The 16,705-nt window shown below is 33.6% G+C and overlaps 1 long non-coding RNA gene across 2 annotated transcripts; it reads left to right on the top strand.

The window, feature by feature from the left end:
- Nucleotides 1–774: 774 nt before the first annotated feature.
- On the top strand, nucleotides 775–8,184 carry LOC147411413 (uncharacterized). 2 transcript variants are annotated; one of them, XR_015180081.1, is made up of 6 exons: nucleotides 775–2,306; nucleotides 4,245–4,337; nucleotides 5,286–6,660; nucleotides 6,749–6,921; nucleotides 7,009–7,196; nucleotides 7,676–8,184. It is a non-coding gene; the product is annotated as an uncharacterized LOC147411413 (long non-coding RNA). The 2 variants fall into 2 exon arrangements; XR_015180080.1 differs by having other exon boundaries at nucleotides 776–2,306; nucleotides 6,759–6,921.
- Nucleotides 8,185–16,705: the final 8,521 nt, after the last annotated feature.

The following is a 16,705-nucleotide window of genomic DNA, read 5'->3' as shown; positions in this document are numbered from 1 at the left end:
GCTCTTACAAAGGGTATCATCGCCTCCATAAGGTACATTTCTTAGTGATTTCAAGTAGAAACCCTTCAATTTCAAGATTTTTTTTATCAGAAACTCTGCAATTTCTAAGGGTATCATCGCCTCCTTTGATGTTTTAATGTATCTAGTTTATAGTTCATAGTTTGCAATGGTTATTTGGAAGCACGGTTGTCAATTTGATGAAAAATCAAGTGATAGTGAGGATGATAAAGGTCATTTTGAGAAGTAACTTGGGTTGCTTTCTCAGAACACCATGGTCATCCTATTGGAACTTGGGCTTCCTGTACTAGATTATTGGATTATGGGAAAAAATGGTTTTTAATTTGTTTTTAAAATATCCTATCGTTGAAGAATGACACTAATGGGAACTGCCTTCTCAAGCTACTTTATTTACTGTCTTATGGTTTGAATTTTGGCTTCAGTGGCAAACTGTATATAAAAACTTTAAAGAGATTTCTCATGGGATTCTACAAGTACTAAATTGTTGATTAGAACTTATTCATTTTGAGAATTTTGGTTCATGAGATGTTCCATTATTAGTCATAATGGCCACAATCAGAAACCCATAAGCAACCCATATCAGAAAAGAAAAAAAATTTGCAAGTATTGCAAGATGATGTAGTGTTCATAATGGTTACAATCAGAAACCCACAAGCAACCCATATATATATATATATATATATATATATATATATTACATCTACTATCAAGGATGGACCTTTATTTACAAAATCTGCCTCAAGGTGCATGAAAAAATTGCATCTATTATTATTTATAGAGGCTATTCTAGCATGGAGTCTGAACAGACTTGATAGGAGAAATGATTTTCATGTAACAAACTTGTGGGCATACCATTTGCAAAAGGATTCCGACCTTACTAAGGGTACTTGGGCTCAATATGGTATGTGACAGCAGTATAACAAAAGTTATATGTAGATTAATATTCTACAGAAGAATTTTCAAGGATGAGAACTTTGAAAATTTTATATCTAAGGAGACATGACAATATGCTTCAATTATTATGCTTGAAGTGTTCCACAAAAACAGTGAACTTGATTTAGCTATACATATTTTTTTTAAAAATATTTAGGCTGCCTATTACTATTTATCAAAATATTCTACCGCAAACTTGCATTTTATGCTGTCCATGAAGCACAAGGACTAGCCCTAGCAATGCACAATTGAAGTTCTTGTGTGGTTGATTATCTTCCCCTTATCTCCTTTATTGCTGCCATTGTTATTAATAATGTGGATATCCCTTTAGTACTCTGTTATTGTTTTGTTGCATGGGTACACTACTCCAACAACTTGCATTTGAGTAACTAAGTTGGGTCTCAATTCACGACCCAATACCCATGAACCTCAATTGACCTTAAAACTAAATGATTATTGTGTCATCATCATCATCAAATCTTTATCCCAAAGATTTGTTGTCAGCTAATTGAATGTTTTTTTTTATGCCTTTTCTAAACCTCTTCACTTGGTTTTATATTTATTTTCCATAACTTTCTCTATTTGTTCATTTTATACAATTGTCTTCCCTTGTTCACTTTGTTGTTCACATGTTAATCTTTTATCAACTTTCTTTTCTATACTTATCTTATGCTTTTACTAAATTGGATCTTTCAACTTTGACTATAGTTTACTCTTAATTGGTCTAGTAAGGTCATTTATTGGTTGTCATATGGTTTAAAGTTTTGGTTTGTGTTGGAATGTATCGTATTATTTCGGAATGTTTCAGTTGAGACAGTTTCAATATTTTTCTCAATAGAAACATTGCCTTGAGATGAGTGGTCATATACTTTGTATTATATCATCCAAAAGTAGATATAATTATTGGAACTTGAACTAGAATTAAAAATCGTGGTTCTGAATCCATTTTTATTAGTGCTGATTAGAGTCGTATCTAAAAAATTTGAACCAATTAAGAATGCATACTCTGATATTCTGATGATAGTAATGAAGTACTGCAACATATGTATTAGTGATAGTGGGAATTGATTGTGTTTCGGGTTGTTTGCATTATTTCGTTGGCTAGCCTCAAAGGTACTCTACCAATAGCATTCTTTCATTGCATATTATATTGCCTATTTCATTTAGTCTTTCCTTTATTTTATTTCTTGAATATTGAATTTTGACATCTTGCACGCCTGAGAGCACATTTTACATATCCCTAATGAAGGCCAAAATACTCAGAAGATGATGCAAAGGCTGTCATGGTACAGATATTGAATGTTGTTGCATTTTTCCATCTACAAGGTGTGGTACACCGGGATCTTAAGCCAGAGGTAGAGCATATTCCCATGTAACTTGTTAATTTATTTTATAAGATGGAATTACTTCTAGGGGATGCTCTTGTCATGCGAGTTGGAAGTTATTTATTTGTTAATCTACCTTGGGAAATAAGATTTCCCATCTTGGAAGTTATTGCATATTCTCATGACACATAGTGATTACTGGATAATTAGTAGATTTTTGTTTATTTTTCTGCATTCTATAAATATAAATTCCGAAGACGGATTACTTTTGGTTCATCACTAACACACACATACATATATGTGCTGGAAATATCTTTGTTGGTCCCGCACCTCAAATGTGAGGATATGGTTGTCATGGTTCGAATTGGGTGGTCTTTTTATCTGTAAAGGGCTAACTTTATAGATAATCTCACCATGGATAAAGAATGTAAGGTGGTGAGTTTAGTCATGCAAATATACCTTATAAAAGTTTCATTTTCCAATCTCATTTTAATCTTTTTTCCTTTTTCCTCCAAATTAACTTATAAAACTTAAAATATTAGTGTGTGTCTGATGAGATTTGTGCCATATGTTGATTTCATCTCTTTATTTTTGCTCCAAATTCTTGCTTTCTCTCCCTTTTCTCCACTATTTTCACTATAAATACCCCACCCCATATGTCTCATTTTTCATCAAGGAAACCAAAAATTAACTAGTAAAGTATAGAGAGAAAGATGGGGTATTGTAGGCTTGAATTAGCACTACTAGTGTGTCTGATGGGCTTGAATTTGCCTTACTTCTAGCGAATGACCAATTCAACTCATTAGTCGAAATTGCACCTGATGACCTTTTTGTGTTTGTGTTTTTGATAAATGTACCTGGTTGTCGATAGACTACTAAAGAATATGATTCTAATGAAGCATGCTACTATGCCTTCTTTTGGGTGTGTACATAGCACACTGATTTATTCTTGAGCACCTCTCTACTCTATTTAAATTCTTTGCCTTATTGTTGTGGTGTAATTGAAGAATGACATTATACAAGTTTTTGAAAAGTTGTTGTTTACAATTATGATTAGATTCATAGAAAATCCTAAACACACACACAAAAATACTGATACTTGCAAGCCAATAAACTCTCTAGCAAGTTACCTGGCTCCGCGAATATGACTGACTGACTAGTAATGGAGGCTGCAAGGCCAATCTACTACCAATCTATTATAATTATATTTATATATTTATAAGACTGAATGTTGCTTTGTCTTCCCAACAAGATTTGGGGGGGACCCCTTCTGGTTGAAAGAAAGCAAAGTTGTTGTTGTTATTATGGTATTGTGATTAGTAAGATTTTTATTATTATATGTATGAAGGCTTGAGAAGACTGTTTGCATATATTTGTGTCCATGGATCTTTTGGTGGACTGTTAACTTCATTGTGAATGCTTTTTTTTTCCTAAAAATTTGAAGTTAGCCTAATGAATATTGTTCCTTTATTTATTTATGGATAAATTACCCAATCATTAATTCAAAAACACTTGACTATCTGAAAACAGAACATATATTTGTTATTTAGAAATTTATGTGCCAAGGTGATGAACCAATGGCTTGATGCCATGTGTATTAAATGAGCAAGAGTGATTGGTTAATTTAGGAGCTGTTTTAAGTTAGGGTGCCAATATCAGCTCTCTTTTTAAATTGTGATTGTAATATGCATTATTCTCGTTTTAAAGATCTTTATTAATAGGCATAATAAATGCATAACAATAGAAAAAATGGAAAGAAGAAAAAAGTGAAATAATTGTTTACTTGTCATCCTTGTTGTAACAAAATAACATAGACACAAGGGTTGTGTTTTGACTTTGATTGGAATATTACATGTTCCAATGGTAAACTTACTTGATACTAGTTTTTATTGACTTATTTATTGTCTTCTAGGACTTTTACATTATTTTCTATTATTTAATTAATAACTAATAGTTTTTTCTTTTTAGGTAAACTTTTTTAAACCTTTTACATTGCCGGTCCCAAACCCGGATAAAGGAGGAAAAATGATGATCTAGCTTCCTATAATAGGCCATCAAGAGGTACGTTTTTGAACTTAAACAATTGGTAACATATCAATTACTATGTCCTTTCATGAAGCCTTTTTCATTTTCTAATGCTTAGGTTTTTATTTAGTTTTTATTTTCATGAGCGGCTTCTTTTTGTACTAGTATGTTCAATGTCCTATCTGTTACATGTGGAAGTTTATAGGATGTTATACTGTTGCAAGTGTATGAATCTAATCATGCTAGCATTGTGAGGGTTGGCTTAATTCAAGGCCCATGTGAAGTTCTTCCTCCAAACAAGTTTAAGGAGGAAAGTGAAAGACGTATTCATTTAGAAAACAAGACAAATGATAGGTCACAATTAGTTTTCCTGTGCAAGTAAGTCTCTCCGTTTATTGGTATGAACATCATTGAAGGACATTAATTTCACCCACAATATGTCATGGCAAATATAACTCTTTTTGTCTGAATACTTGAATACTGTTGGCTACTACAGATGCACCTATTCAACTAATTCCCAGCACAAGTTTGTAAAATACCTGATACCGGATTCTTTCCAATAATTTAAATATCTGTGTTAATTAGCATTGTGTTATGTTACAGAAGGCAATGCTCTGGACATTATTGAAAGGAGGAATAGGATTTGTGTAGCTGATCCCAAATCTATTAGGCTTCAATGATGATGAAATCAAAGATGGGTTAAGTCTGCAGAGCACTACATTAAAACTTATCATTAGTATTCTCATTCCTTGAACATTGCATTGGATATTTTATTGTAGGTGCTTGAAAAAATGTCACTAAAAATGGAACTTTAATAGATCAATTTGAAGGGAAGGAATGAAAGTGCTGCCAATGAACCATTGGAAAGTCCATCTTTTATTTCATTAATTTCATTCCTTGTAGTAAGTTGGAATTGTATGCTTATTACTTACTTATCATTTATAATCCTTTTTTGTGTTCCATCCTTGTCTTGCATATATTCAGGTGCCAGTGAAATAGATGACCTTGGTCTATGGGGAAACTATTCGATCCCAAGTGAAAATCCATATTTCGATGATAAGGACTTGCAGCCAGAAATTTGGGCCCTCAGGTAGAGAAATCCATGGCGTTGTAGTTGGAATACCAAATTCTCATTGAAAGTCGTATTACTAGACTATAAACCATTTGAATTGCTTAAAATAGTCAAATAATTCAATACAAGTAGAACCATTGAAGATCTCCTAGACTAATCTTATATCAATTGTAACAGAAATTCAGTGTAGGACCTTATGCTTGTTCGAATTCACTGCATCGATATGGTGGTCTCTTTGTTCCAAAATTTTGGGTAGCTTTTTTGAATTTGGAGTAACTATAGTTCAATATATGTATATATATAAATTTTGGGTGAGGTGGCACTACGACGGTCTATGTTTCCAATTGCATTTAATATATTAAATGCAATAACTTACTGCCATCTATTGGCTGAAATATCTCATGTTATAGTTCTGATAGCTCTGTTTCTTTTGGGAATTATTGATAAATTTTGCACTATTCTGATAGTTCTTGATAAACATAATTCCTTCCTCACTCAAAGAGTGTTTGCTATGATACATAAAAGAAGAATTTAAGAGTATATAGTGGCTATATGGGGAGAGATATCTTTGTACTTTATCCTATTAACAACTTCTTGGATCTTCAATCCTAGTAACATAATCAATTAATTATATTCATGCCAATAGTCGATTTTTGGCCCAAGAGTTACCTTTGCTGGGATTATTTTGCCAATCCTTGTGCTTGACTAAACTGTAGGATTGATATTTCCCATTTAGGGTATTGGGCATTTACAGCTCCGACTTATGTTATGGTTACAATAGCTTTAGCAATAAAATGAAATTACTTGTTACCATCTTTGAATCTTTGGGTTCAGTTACTTTATAATGTGCTCACACGTCATACATCTATTACATTACTTGTGCCTTTGTTTCAGCATTTTCTACATATAAACAACAATGGTTATTGTCCATCGAATCTATATTTATCAAATGTTCTATATCTGTTGGATAAATAAAAGATGAAATCATAGATAAGCAATCACAGACCAGCAACTTAGCCATGACGAATGCTTGCAGAAGACCTGAATTTCATCCTACATTCTTAGAAGAAGCTTACGAACGTTGTCGATGCCTTTGCACGCTGAATATGCTAAGACCTTTTACTTTGGTTCTCTCACTCACCCTTACTTTCTTTCTCACCAAGCACATATTCTCACAATCACATAATTAACTATAGGATTTATGTATGATTTGGCTATTAATTGACCATATTTCAGGAATTTTATTAATAACCGAGGAACGTCAAAAAGCGATATGGGCTATTTATGGTAAATTGTTATAGATGTATTTGATGATTAGCAAATAGGATTGAATTGGTATATATATATAGATGTTGCAAATAATGATTTTAAATAGTGTGGTGTAGAATGATAGATGAGCTGGTTGGCGGCCTCAACGCCATCCATATGAGCACTGTAGTTCTTGATAGATGGGAGGAGAGACTTCTAGATATCTTCAATGAATGCCCTTACGATATGTTCGGTGCTACATTAACTGCTATTGTCTAACAATTTCCCATAGACATCAAGGTACTAATAAAATTAATTTAATATCTTTTTTCATTGTACAAAGATTACTCTAAACTGAACAAGAAGTTAAAATTTTGAGTGTTGTAGCCCTTCAACAACATGATCGAAGGATTGCGAATGGATACAAGGAAATGTTGGTACCAGAATTTTCAAGAGCTTTATCTCTGTTGCAACTATGTGGCTGGAACGGTTGGCCTAATGAGCGTTCCTGTTATGGGAATTGCACCTGAATCTCCAACTTCTATCCACAATTTATGAAGCTGCGTTCTATTTAGGTATCGATAATCAACTTACTAACATTCTCAGAGATGTGGGAGAAGAGTAAGTCTATATTATATATCCTATTCTATTTTTTGTTTCCTTTTTCAAAAAAAATTTCTGTAAAATTCTCCTCTTTACATTGCTTTGAGAGGGAGAGTGTGTCTACCACAAGATGAGCTTGTAGAGTTCGTTTTTATATGATTTTCTTACCAAAGAAGATTGAATATATACAAAATAGAATTATTAGTTTTATATAGAGGATTCAATGTCTCAGATTATTGATCTTGCACGTGTATCCAATGTCAGAAAAGAGCACTAATTTATTATTGTTACTTTTCTTTTTCCTGGAAACTATGAAAATAATGTAAAGATTTTGTAGGATTTTATTTTAAATACATCATGTAATTTGAAAGTTTGTTAACAACTGTATATTGCTTGTTGTCCCATTACTTTCCTACTACTTCCATTAATTCACTTGTTCCTTATTTTACAGAAAGAAATTGCCCAGCTTACATGTGAATGTGAATGCCACATTGGAATACAATCTGGTGGGATGGACCAGGTGGGATATCTCTTTCTTCATGCTTATAGTTTTGATGGATTTCTTGTTCTACCCAAGAAACTAGAGAGAGGAAATGATGCATGCATGCCCTCTTTTGAAATATAATGCTTTTTTTTTTCATTCTAAGTTTCCAACTTCCCAAGGAGGGGAGTCTGTTAGTGGTGTATGTTGGTTTGACATTTGAATGAAACATAAATATTTGGCTTCAGGTCAATCTTTATTTTTTCTCACTGTGTTGTCGAAGGTGAATGTGTCAGCTTGCAAAGTTGGTTTAAGTATGTGAGGGTTGATACCACGACCTGGGTTCAATGCCTGCCTTCACAAACTAATGACTAACCTAACCACTAAACAAGCTTGCTTATAAAAAGAAATTGTGTTGTCAAAGGTGACTGCTTTTTTTATGGAACTTAGGTTATATACTTGGCTTTTTAGGTGACTGCTTAGATAACCTTAAAATCTAAGTATTCACCTGTAATGTTTGGTTATCGTCAATACAAGCTTCTTGGAACATTGTGAATATGATAAACTTACTGTTACAAGCTTATAGTATATTACATTATGTGTATTTTATTTATGGTGCCATACATTCATATATGCATTTATAGTGAAAATATTCGTGAATGCGTAATTTGTTTTTCGATTTCGTAGATGCATGTTTGGTAGATTGTAGTTTATGTTTGGTAAAATATTCATTTACAGGTTGTGGTATTTTTTTTATAAACATTCTGTGCAGAATTAATAACTTGTTCCTATGGAAATTACCATTCCTTTTTGTCAATATAGTCTTGACTACTGAATAAAGATGTTAGTTTAAATTATAAACATGTGCAGTTCTTTGATGATTTACTTATGTATTAGTGCGGGATTAATAAAAGTTAGTGTGGCAATAGCAGCTCTCTTATATTATTTATTTTAAAGTTTTCAATCTGTACAGGTTGGAGGACACAGGTTAAATGTATATATATATATATATATATATATATATATATATATATGAAAAAAAATTGCAGCAGTGGATACAAATTCCGTCTTTATATATTAATTTTGAAGGATATATAATAATTTTTTTTTAAAAAAAAAGCGTATAGCAGCGGATTTTAATATCCGCCGCTATATCTGTAATATTTTTTTTTAAAAAAATTGACCTATTGCAGCGGATCTTAATATCCGCCGCTATATGAATTATATTCTATTTGTTAAAAATTCGACCTATTGCAGCGGATCTTAATATCCGCCGCTAAAGATACTACCTGCAACAGCGGAATACGTTATCCGCTGCTATAGTTAGCGACGGAGGAAACAACGACGGATATTTGGTTCCGCTGCTCATTGCCGCAATAGCTTTTACCGGCGGAAAAATTACCTTTTAGCGGCGGAAAAATCCGCCGCTGTAGATCAAAAATGTTGTAGTGGGGACTCCTTTTGAGTTATTTCAAGGGTATGTTTATGCAGTTAGTTCTCAACCATTTCCATTTGTTGGTGATTGTTTGTAAGAGAAGTCACTGCAAAACTTTTTGAACTTCATGAATAAAAATACTTTCACAAGTTCCTACAAGATTGGGAAGTAATTTTTCACAATTGGAAAATAATTGCAACTACATGGTAATAATTTCTCCATCTTGGAAACAAATATCATCACTTGAGGAATTGCATTCCTTGTGGGTAGTCGTCATCTTATGAGCTTTCCAAATACAAATTAAAAGATTTTCTTACAGAAAGCCTTGTAGAAATTTTACATCCCCCAAAATTTCCTTGTTTCTAGAGAAATTTTGGTTTACCAGAAATTATTTTCCTTATCTATATAATGCCTACTATCTCTAGAATTATAGAAAAATCTCCACTTTTTTTTTTTCTCAATTCCAATTGTAGCTAGAGAATCACAAAGCCTTATCTCTATGGTACCATTTTGTTGGTAAAGTTGTAGTTCTCTTGTAATGTTATTTGTATCAAATGTGCACCTTATTGCGATGGAACTGTTATTTCTGAATACTGATTTCTTTTATGGCAAAGTGAGAAGAAGTTAGAACAAACCTTATATTTCGAAATTGAATGTAAAAGAAAATATTACCTACAAAGAAATGGTTGAGGCGTGCACAAAGCACTGTCCTAAAACGAAATTCGCCCCTGCTACGGTACCACAGTCTGTAGGCGTTCGTTCTGCAGGATTCAACAACCCACGTAGGCCTGTCAACGGATATGTATCCGATCGGATACTACTATATCCGAATTCGAATCCGAAAAAAAACAATACTATCCGAATTCGAATTCGAATCCGATCGGATATCCTTAACAAACATTCGAATTCGAATCCGAAAAATATATCGGATATCCGATAATATCCGATTCGAAAAAAAAAATCCTACAAAATACCGTCGTCTTCGATCTATCGGAGTTCGCACAGTCGAAACCCCCGAAAAATCACTCCGATCGGATATCCCTAATAAACATTCGAATTTGAATCCGAAACATATATCGGATATCCGATAAAAAAATCCTACAGATCGAACAGTCGGAGTTCGCACAGTCGAAAGACTCGAAACCCACATATTTCCTCCGACTGGTTCGGATCGGAGAGAGAGAGAGAGAATATATACATGCATGCTCGCCGACCGGAGAATACGTATCGGAGTTCGTACAGTCGACATTCGAAACCCACACATTTCCTCCGAAAAATCAGTCCAACTGATTCGAACTTCGAAGAGAGAGAGAGAGAGAGAAAATATATATTTGACGCTCGCCGACCGGAGAAGACGGTGGTTACGGGAGTTCGATCGAAGACCACCGTCGACTGATTTTCGTTTTAGCCATTAACGTGGTTGAGAGACTGAGAAGAGAAGATAAGTTTAAAAAATAAAATTTTGTTATATAAAACGAATACACAATAACATATAAAACATAAATAAAAGTTTTGTTATAAAACATAAATACATAATACATATACTATATCGGAGCGGATATTATCGAATCGGATATCGCGATATCCGAATTCGTATCTGAAATTCATTCGAATTTTAAAATGGTATCCGAATCCGAATCCGATATCCGAAAATTTCGGATAATATCCGATTTTTCGAATTCGAATTCGAATTCGAATTCGGATTTCGGCTATCCATTGACACCCTTAAACCCACGTATCCAAAAGGGTACTCTAAATTGGAACGTAACTTCGAACTCGACTACGTAACGTCGTACGTGTGCACACGCATTAAGGTTTTCGGACCGGTGGATCCAAATTCCAATTAGAACCATGGGTTTTCCTCTTGGACCCCCGTATGCGCGCGTGAGCCCGCCCACTACTTCTATCCACTTTAAAGCTATTAGAAGCACAACTACTTAAGAATTGCAAATCAATTCTTCTCCTAGTCGATGTGGGATTATTATTTCTCAAGACAAAATCAAAACATTCAACTAAACATAAAGCAATAAAGTAAAAAAGCAAAAAAGCAAACATGGGATTTAAATACCCTATGGTTAATGATTTACCATATGGTTGCAATTAAATGAATATTAAAGGGTTTTCTAATTCAACCCTCTAAATTCCAACAGGAACATCCTCTCTCTTAAGTTGTAGTTCTCTTAAAGAACCTAAATCCGGGCCAAACATTCATAATGACAAGTCGTGGGAGACAATTCTGTTTTGATCCTTTGATCATAATGTGTTTAGTACTAAGGTAGAAAGACTAAGAAGAAGAATAGAATAAGAGAGAAGATGAGTATTTTGTTTTCTTTTTCAGTTTCAAGATTATGTTCATCAAAGTTTACATGACTTACATGATAAACCTCCTACTAATTTTGAAATATGGGTATATTGCCCAACTAATAGCAAAATAACATATCAAAATCGTAATAGAATAATAAATACACATTGCTCACCCAAAATATTAACTAAATAACCTGTATAAATTTAGTGGAATTTTGTTAAACAACATTGGTCATTTATAATATAATAAGTGAAAAAAATATGTGAGATCAAACTAGAGTATGTGAGCACCATAGTGAACCTCACGTGGTAGTTTGATCAAACACCTCTTGGGTAGTCAACAAAACCTCTTATGTCACACCTTCAAAACTTTGTTTGATAAAATGGTAATAAAGAATGAACCCTAATAATAGAAATAAAAGAAAGGAATCACGACCACATAAAAAAAAAGAAGAAAAATACAATGCCCACAAGATAAAAGATAAAAATTTACGTGATTCACCTAGAGACCATGTCCATGGAAGTTTGTTCTCTACTATCTTCTTTATGCTTCTAGAAAAAAAAATCCATTTTAGAAATTCCAAAGTGAGTCACTTACACGAGTTACAAATCCAACCCAAACTACCTTGGACCGGTCTAAAAACAATAACACTTGGACCGTGCCTAATATGTGTAGGCGCCTATCTTCAACAAGCCCAAGCCCGTGTAAGTTTGGGTAGGTCTTTGTCTGTTTAGGCTCAATGGAGGTTTAGGGCTAGACTCGGACAACGCATCTCTTTAATAGCCCCATTTGGAACTGAGACGAGCCCACACATTCTATAGCCCCATTTGGAATCCCATATATCTATATCCAGCCGTGATTTGTATCCATTAATAGATGGATAATTTATGCTAGTGGACGGTACGTCAAGTAATTAATTGGCTGAGATATTGGTGGGGTTGGAGAAGGGAGACAGACATTCACAGCCACCCAAGGCCTCCAAAAGTCATAAATTCGAATTTCTCTCTCGTATGTCGTTGAAGGGCAAAGGCAAACAAAGCAATAACAACTCGATTCATGTACGGATGAGGCTACCCTTACTCTCTAACGCAATCCACGTGACTCCTGCACTGCACACTCTCAATCTCCCTAACTTAATTGCACTGTTTCACTGCTTCTTCTGCATTGTATAGTCAGGCCTTAGGTCCATTCTCTGCCATCCCAACGGCCCAAATGATAATTTTGTCTTTGTTACGTATGATTGTAAGATATAAATAAGCTAGCCTTGTAGCCAAACATTTCCTAAAATATTTCCATCACTAATAAAGTCTCTGGCTAGCTTATTCATTCCACATTGCACAATATCTCCAAATGTCTTGGGTGGTTTATGCAATTTGTAAATAGTTATCTCTATTATTGTTGCTGGGACCCACCATTTCTATGACATTAAAATGTGAAACTTAAAAAAAAAAAAAAAAATTTTAAAAAGGTTTTTTATTGAAATGATAGAGAAATATTTGTAGATTACTACATGTGTAATGTAGGGGAAACTTTTAGACTTTCCTTCACCCCCATGAGATTAAGAAATCCTGCCCTAAACACTAGTATGGTATCTGTTTTTTATGAAAAAACTCTAATTAGTGCAAGTTATATCTATATAATAAAATACAATTGTAAGGTCAACCATTGCTACAATTTTGTGAGGATAAACATCCTTTAATTACAATTTTATAAGGGACAAATATCCTATCGAAATATAATGCCTTTTCTCTTTACCCCTACCGTCCAATTTTACCATCTTTCAACTTTTACGCTTTTTTTTAATAAAGCCCCTCTTAATTCTACCATCTTTCCTCTTTAAGCAATTATTTTTATTCTTTTACCCCTTATCCTCAAAGATTTTAAAATACCTCTCAAACTTTATTATTACTTTTTCTTTTACCTCCTTATCCCCAAAGAGGATGCCCGTGCTTGCAACTCAAGTCTATTTATACACGTTGTGAGCAATAAAAAGGGCCTTTTCTATGGAGTAGGGACTCGCCTCATGTGTTTGTCTGATTTATTTGTGAGAATTATCTTCAAGGTAAGGTTAATTCATTATATGATTGGATTGCATAAAATGTTATCCACACGAGCCCTGTATTACTATTTCTTAGTCACCTCTTCGTATCAATTTATTTTCACTCATTGATCATTAGGTTTTGATAGAAGAATCTTTGGCCCACCACCCTTGGTCATGTTTGATCATATATGTCAACTGGGTTGAACTTTTATTATCAAGAGTTTGAAATCCTAATTTAATTTTACTCATAAACATGGCTCAGTACAAACTTGCTCGAATTAAATAAATTAAAATTACCAATCTGGATAGCTTTTGGTGTCATTACAGCTTCATTCTTCAATTATTGAAATGCAGTCCAATGAAATCTTGACACATAACTATAATTCTTCTTGTGGTGTCAATCAAAACTCATATCTCGATAAAAAAAATCTACGGTTCCGTACACACTTGTAAGAAGTCAGTTTAGCATTTTTCCACGGTTTAAGCAACCTCGCAATCAAGAAATTCCCCTTAAACATCACATTTATTATGGAAAGCTATTACGTGTCAGCGTATCATTCGTGTCCTTTAAAATCTTACATTTGAATATATAGTTGCAATATTTGCTGCAACAAGCTACATCTAAATAATTTTCTGGTGCACCCCGAAAATTACCGCTCACCAAGTATCCAAGGCCGCAAGAATGTTTCTTTCTCCGATCCAAACATACCGGGCCACTTCCTTAAATTCGTTGTACTGTGGACTGCATAGATGTTGATGTTTCGAACGAAATTAAGAGGGACCACCTTCAATAAATAAATAAAAAAAAGGTTAAGTAGGTGTTTTTTGGTTTGTGTTCTGTTTGGTACATCAAAAATCGGTTTTACTTTACTTGTTCTAAGTTGGGCTATAAGTTGTTTATTTGATATTGAACTTGTCATCTATGGGTTCGGATTTTGTGTTGTATATGTAATATTTAAATCTTCACCCATAACTTTAAATAAGTGAAGGGAAAACAAGTGGAGATCTCGTGATCCACATAGATGACGGAATGTATTTTAATAAATTAAATAAATAAAGAAGTATGAAATGTATTTAGCACTTTCACATTAATTTTTTCTTTCCCCTCTGAATTGCATTTATGGTTGGGCAAAGGAGTTGGATTGGGTGCATGCAATTCTCTCAAATATATTTTCTGTTAAATATTAATTTCAAAGAATAAGTAAATCATTCTGTAAAGGGTAAAATGTGTATTTCATCAAGATCCTACACGTGTCTCAATAAAGGCATGAGCTGAAGAGTAGAACATCAACTTCTAAGAGCAGGCCAATAATCCAACCCAGCCTAGTAGAAGGGCAAAACATAACTAGAGACCTGCCATGCTGGCATGACAGACTAAGTCAATATATTCGCATGATCCCATATTGCATGTGTCAAGTTCCAAGATCCTAAGAGAAATCCCAAGAATCCTGGAGCATGATAAGGAAGATTCTATTTCAATTTGGGATCCGTGTGATCGTGAAATCCCTCATAATCATATCTCGAATAAAAGGGAAATCTTGACCTAGGGAGACCTTATATATTGTACAGATGACCCAGAGCTAGAGATCTTCTTGGCTCCCTCTCGATTTGAGTGAACATCTATTTTTCTTTTTTTTTGCAACTCTAACTTGACTGTCGAAGGATTATTGGTAGGTACCACGCTGATGCCATCACGGAGGAGCAAATAGTACTTTTTCAAAGCAACATAGCAGAGTAATTAGAGGTAAAACTCCAATTTGCCTCTACACATTCATTGTGTTATTCCATTGATAATTTGCATTTTATCTTTATTGATTTGATAAGCAAATGAATTAGTGGCTAGTCAAAAGATGGGTTTCGAACTTAGGTTTTCAAGTTTTGGTCTCAACACTCGGGTTGCAACTTGGGCTAGTCAACTTGAACTCAACCAAAGTTCAACCCAATCAATAGGTGAGCCTAGGCTAAGGTTTTCATGTTTCGAACAACCCAACTCAATCTAAACCCGATGCTATATAATAACATATAAGTATTTTTATTTATTTTAATTTTTTTTAACCATCTCGTCCTAAATATATTTATAAAATTAAGAAAAAAAAAATCTTTTTAAATCTATTGTTATATATGTTTATGTATAATAGTATAATTTTTGAAGATGAAAAGCCCAACTCGCCGAAAGTTACCTAACTCGGGATAACATAAGTTTAAACCCGATGGTCGAGTTAAGTTGAGCTCAGGTTGATGATTCTACAACTTGAGTTGAGCCTGAATTTACCTTCCAATTTGCCCAGGTTGCAGTCCTAATTAACACTTGGGGACTTTAACAAACCTTGCAAATTGGACTTTAATTATTGATTGATTGCTAATGTCCATATGATATGATTTACAATGTCAATTAGGGCTTTAAATAGGTTGGATTCAATTTGAGTATAGTCATATTCAACCGAATTTCTTTATCCGAATTTGAATTTATATTTGAATTCACCTCTGATCCCACTAGATAAACCATATCCGAATCCTTTTAATTTCACTTAATTCAGAGCCAATTGAATTGCTTGATTCGGGTCAGATAATTCTATACTTGCTTGTTAATGGTTATGTTATTTTATTTTATCATTATAATCTTTTTATTGGATAAGAATTTATATTATATTAAAGTAGTATAGAAGGATGTTTTGAAAATGTAAAAATATAATTTTTAAAGCAGCATATAATCCGGATCTAGGTGGATATATGAATGGATCCGTATCAAGGGATTTGTCTCGAATCATGGGACATCGACCCATTTTTATTATTTAGACCTATTCCAAGGACCGAAACCCGCTAAATTTGAATTTTGAATCACTGGGATTTTAGATAAAATCTGACTCATCTTATGCCTTAGTGTCAATGGGTAGTACTAGTTATTTTTCTATTTGGTTCTCTATAACCATTGAAGACACCTGTTATGTTTCCTTCAAGAATCCAATGGGTATCTCAAAGATACTTAATAGTACATTTGTTTTACTTATAATCTATTTATAAAAACATTAAATATTAATCGATAAATAGTGAGAAATAAATATATTTCGGTGGGAAATAAAACTTGATGGATTTCAAATATGAAGGGAAGAGGAGGAAGAAGAACAAAAATGTGTAGTAATCCTGAGAAGATCGTAACTAATCTTGAGGAAATCTGTGTTTTGCCTCAAATCCTAGCAGCCACGTTGATGAAGAGCCTCA

This window comes from Akebia trifoliata, chromosome 1 (assembly GCF_017979445.1).
Source record: "Akebia trifoliata isolate Shusen 1 chromosome 1, ASM1797944v1, whole genome shotgun sequence".
NCBI lineage: Eukaryota > Viridiplantae > Streptophyta > Magnoliopsida > Ranunculales > Lardizabalaceae > Akebia > Akebia trifoliata.
This window is presented reverse-complemented; position numbering and strand designations above follow the sequence as displayed.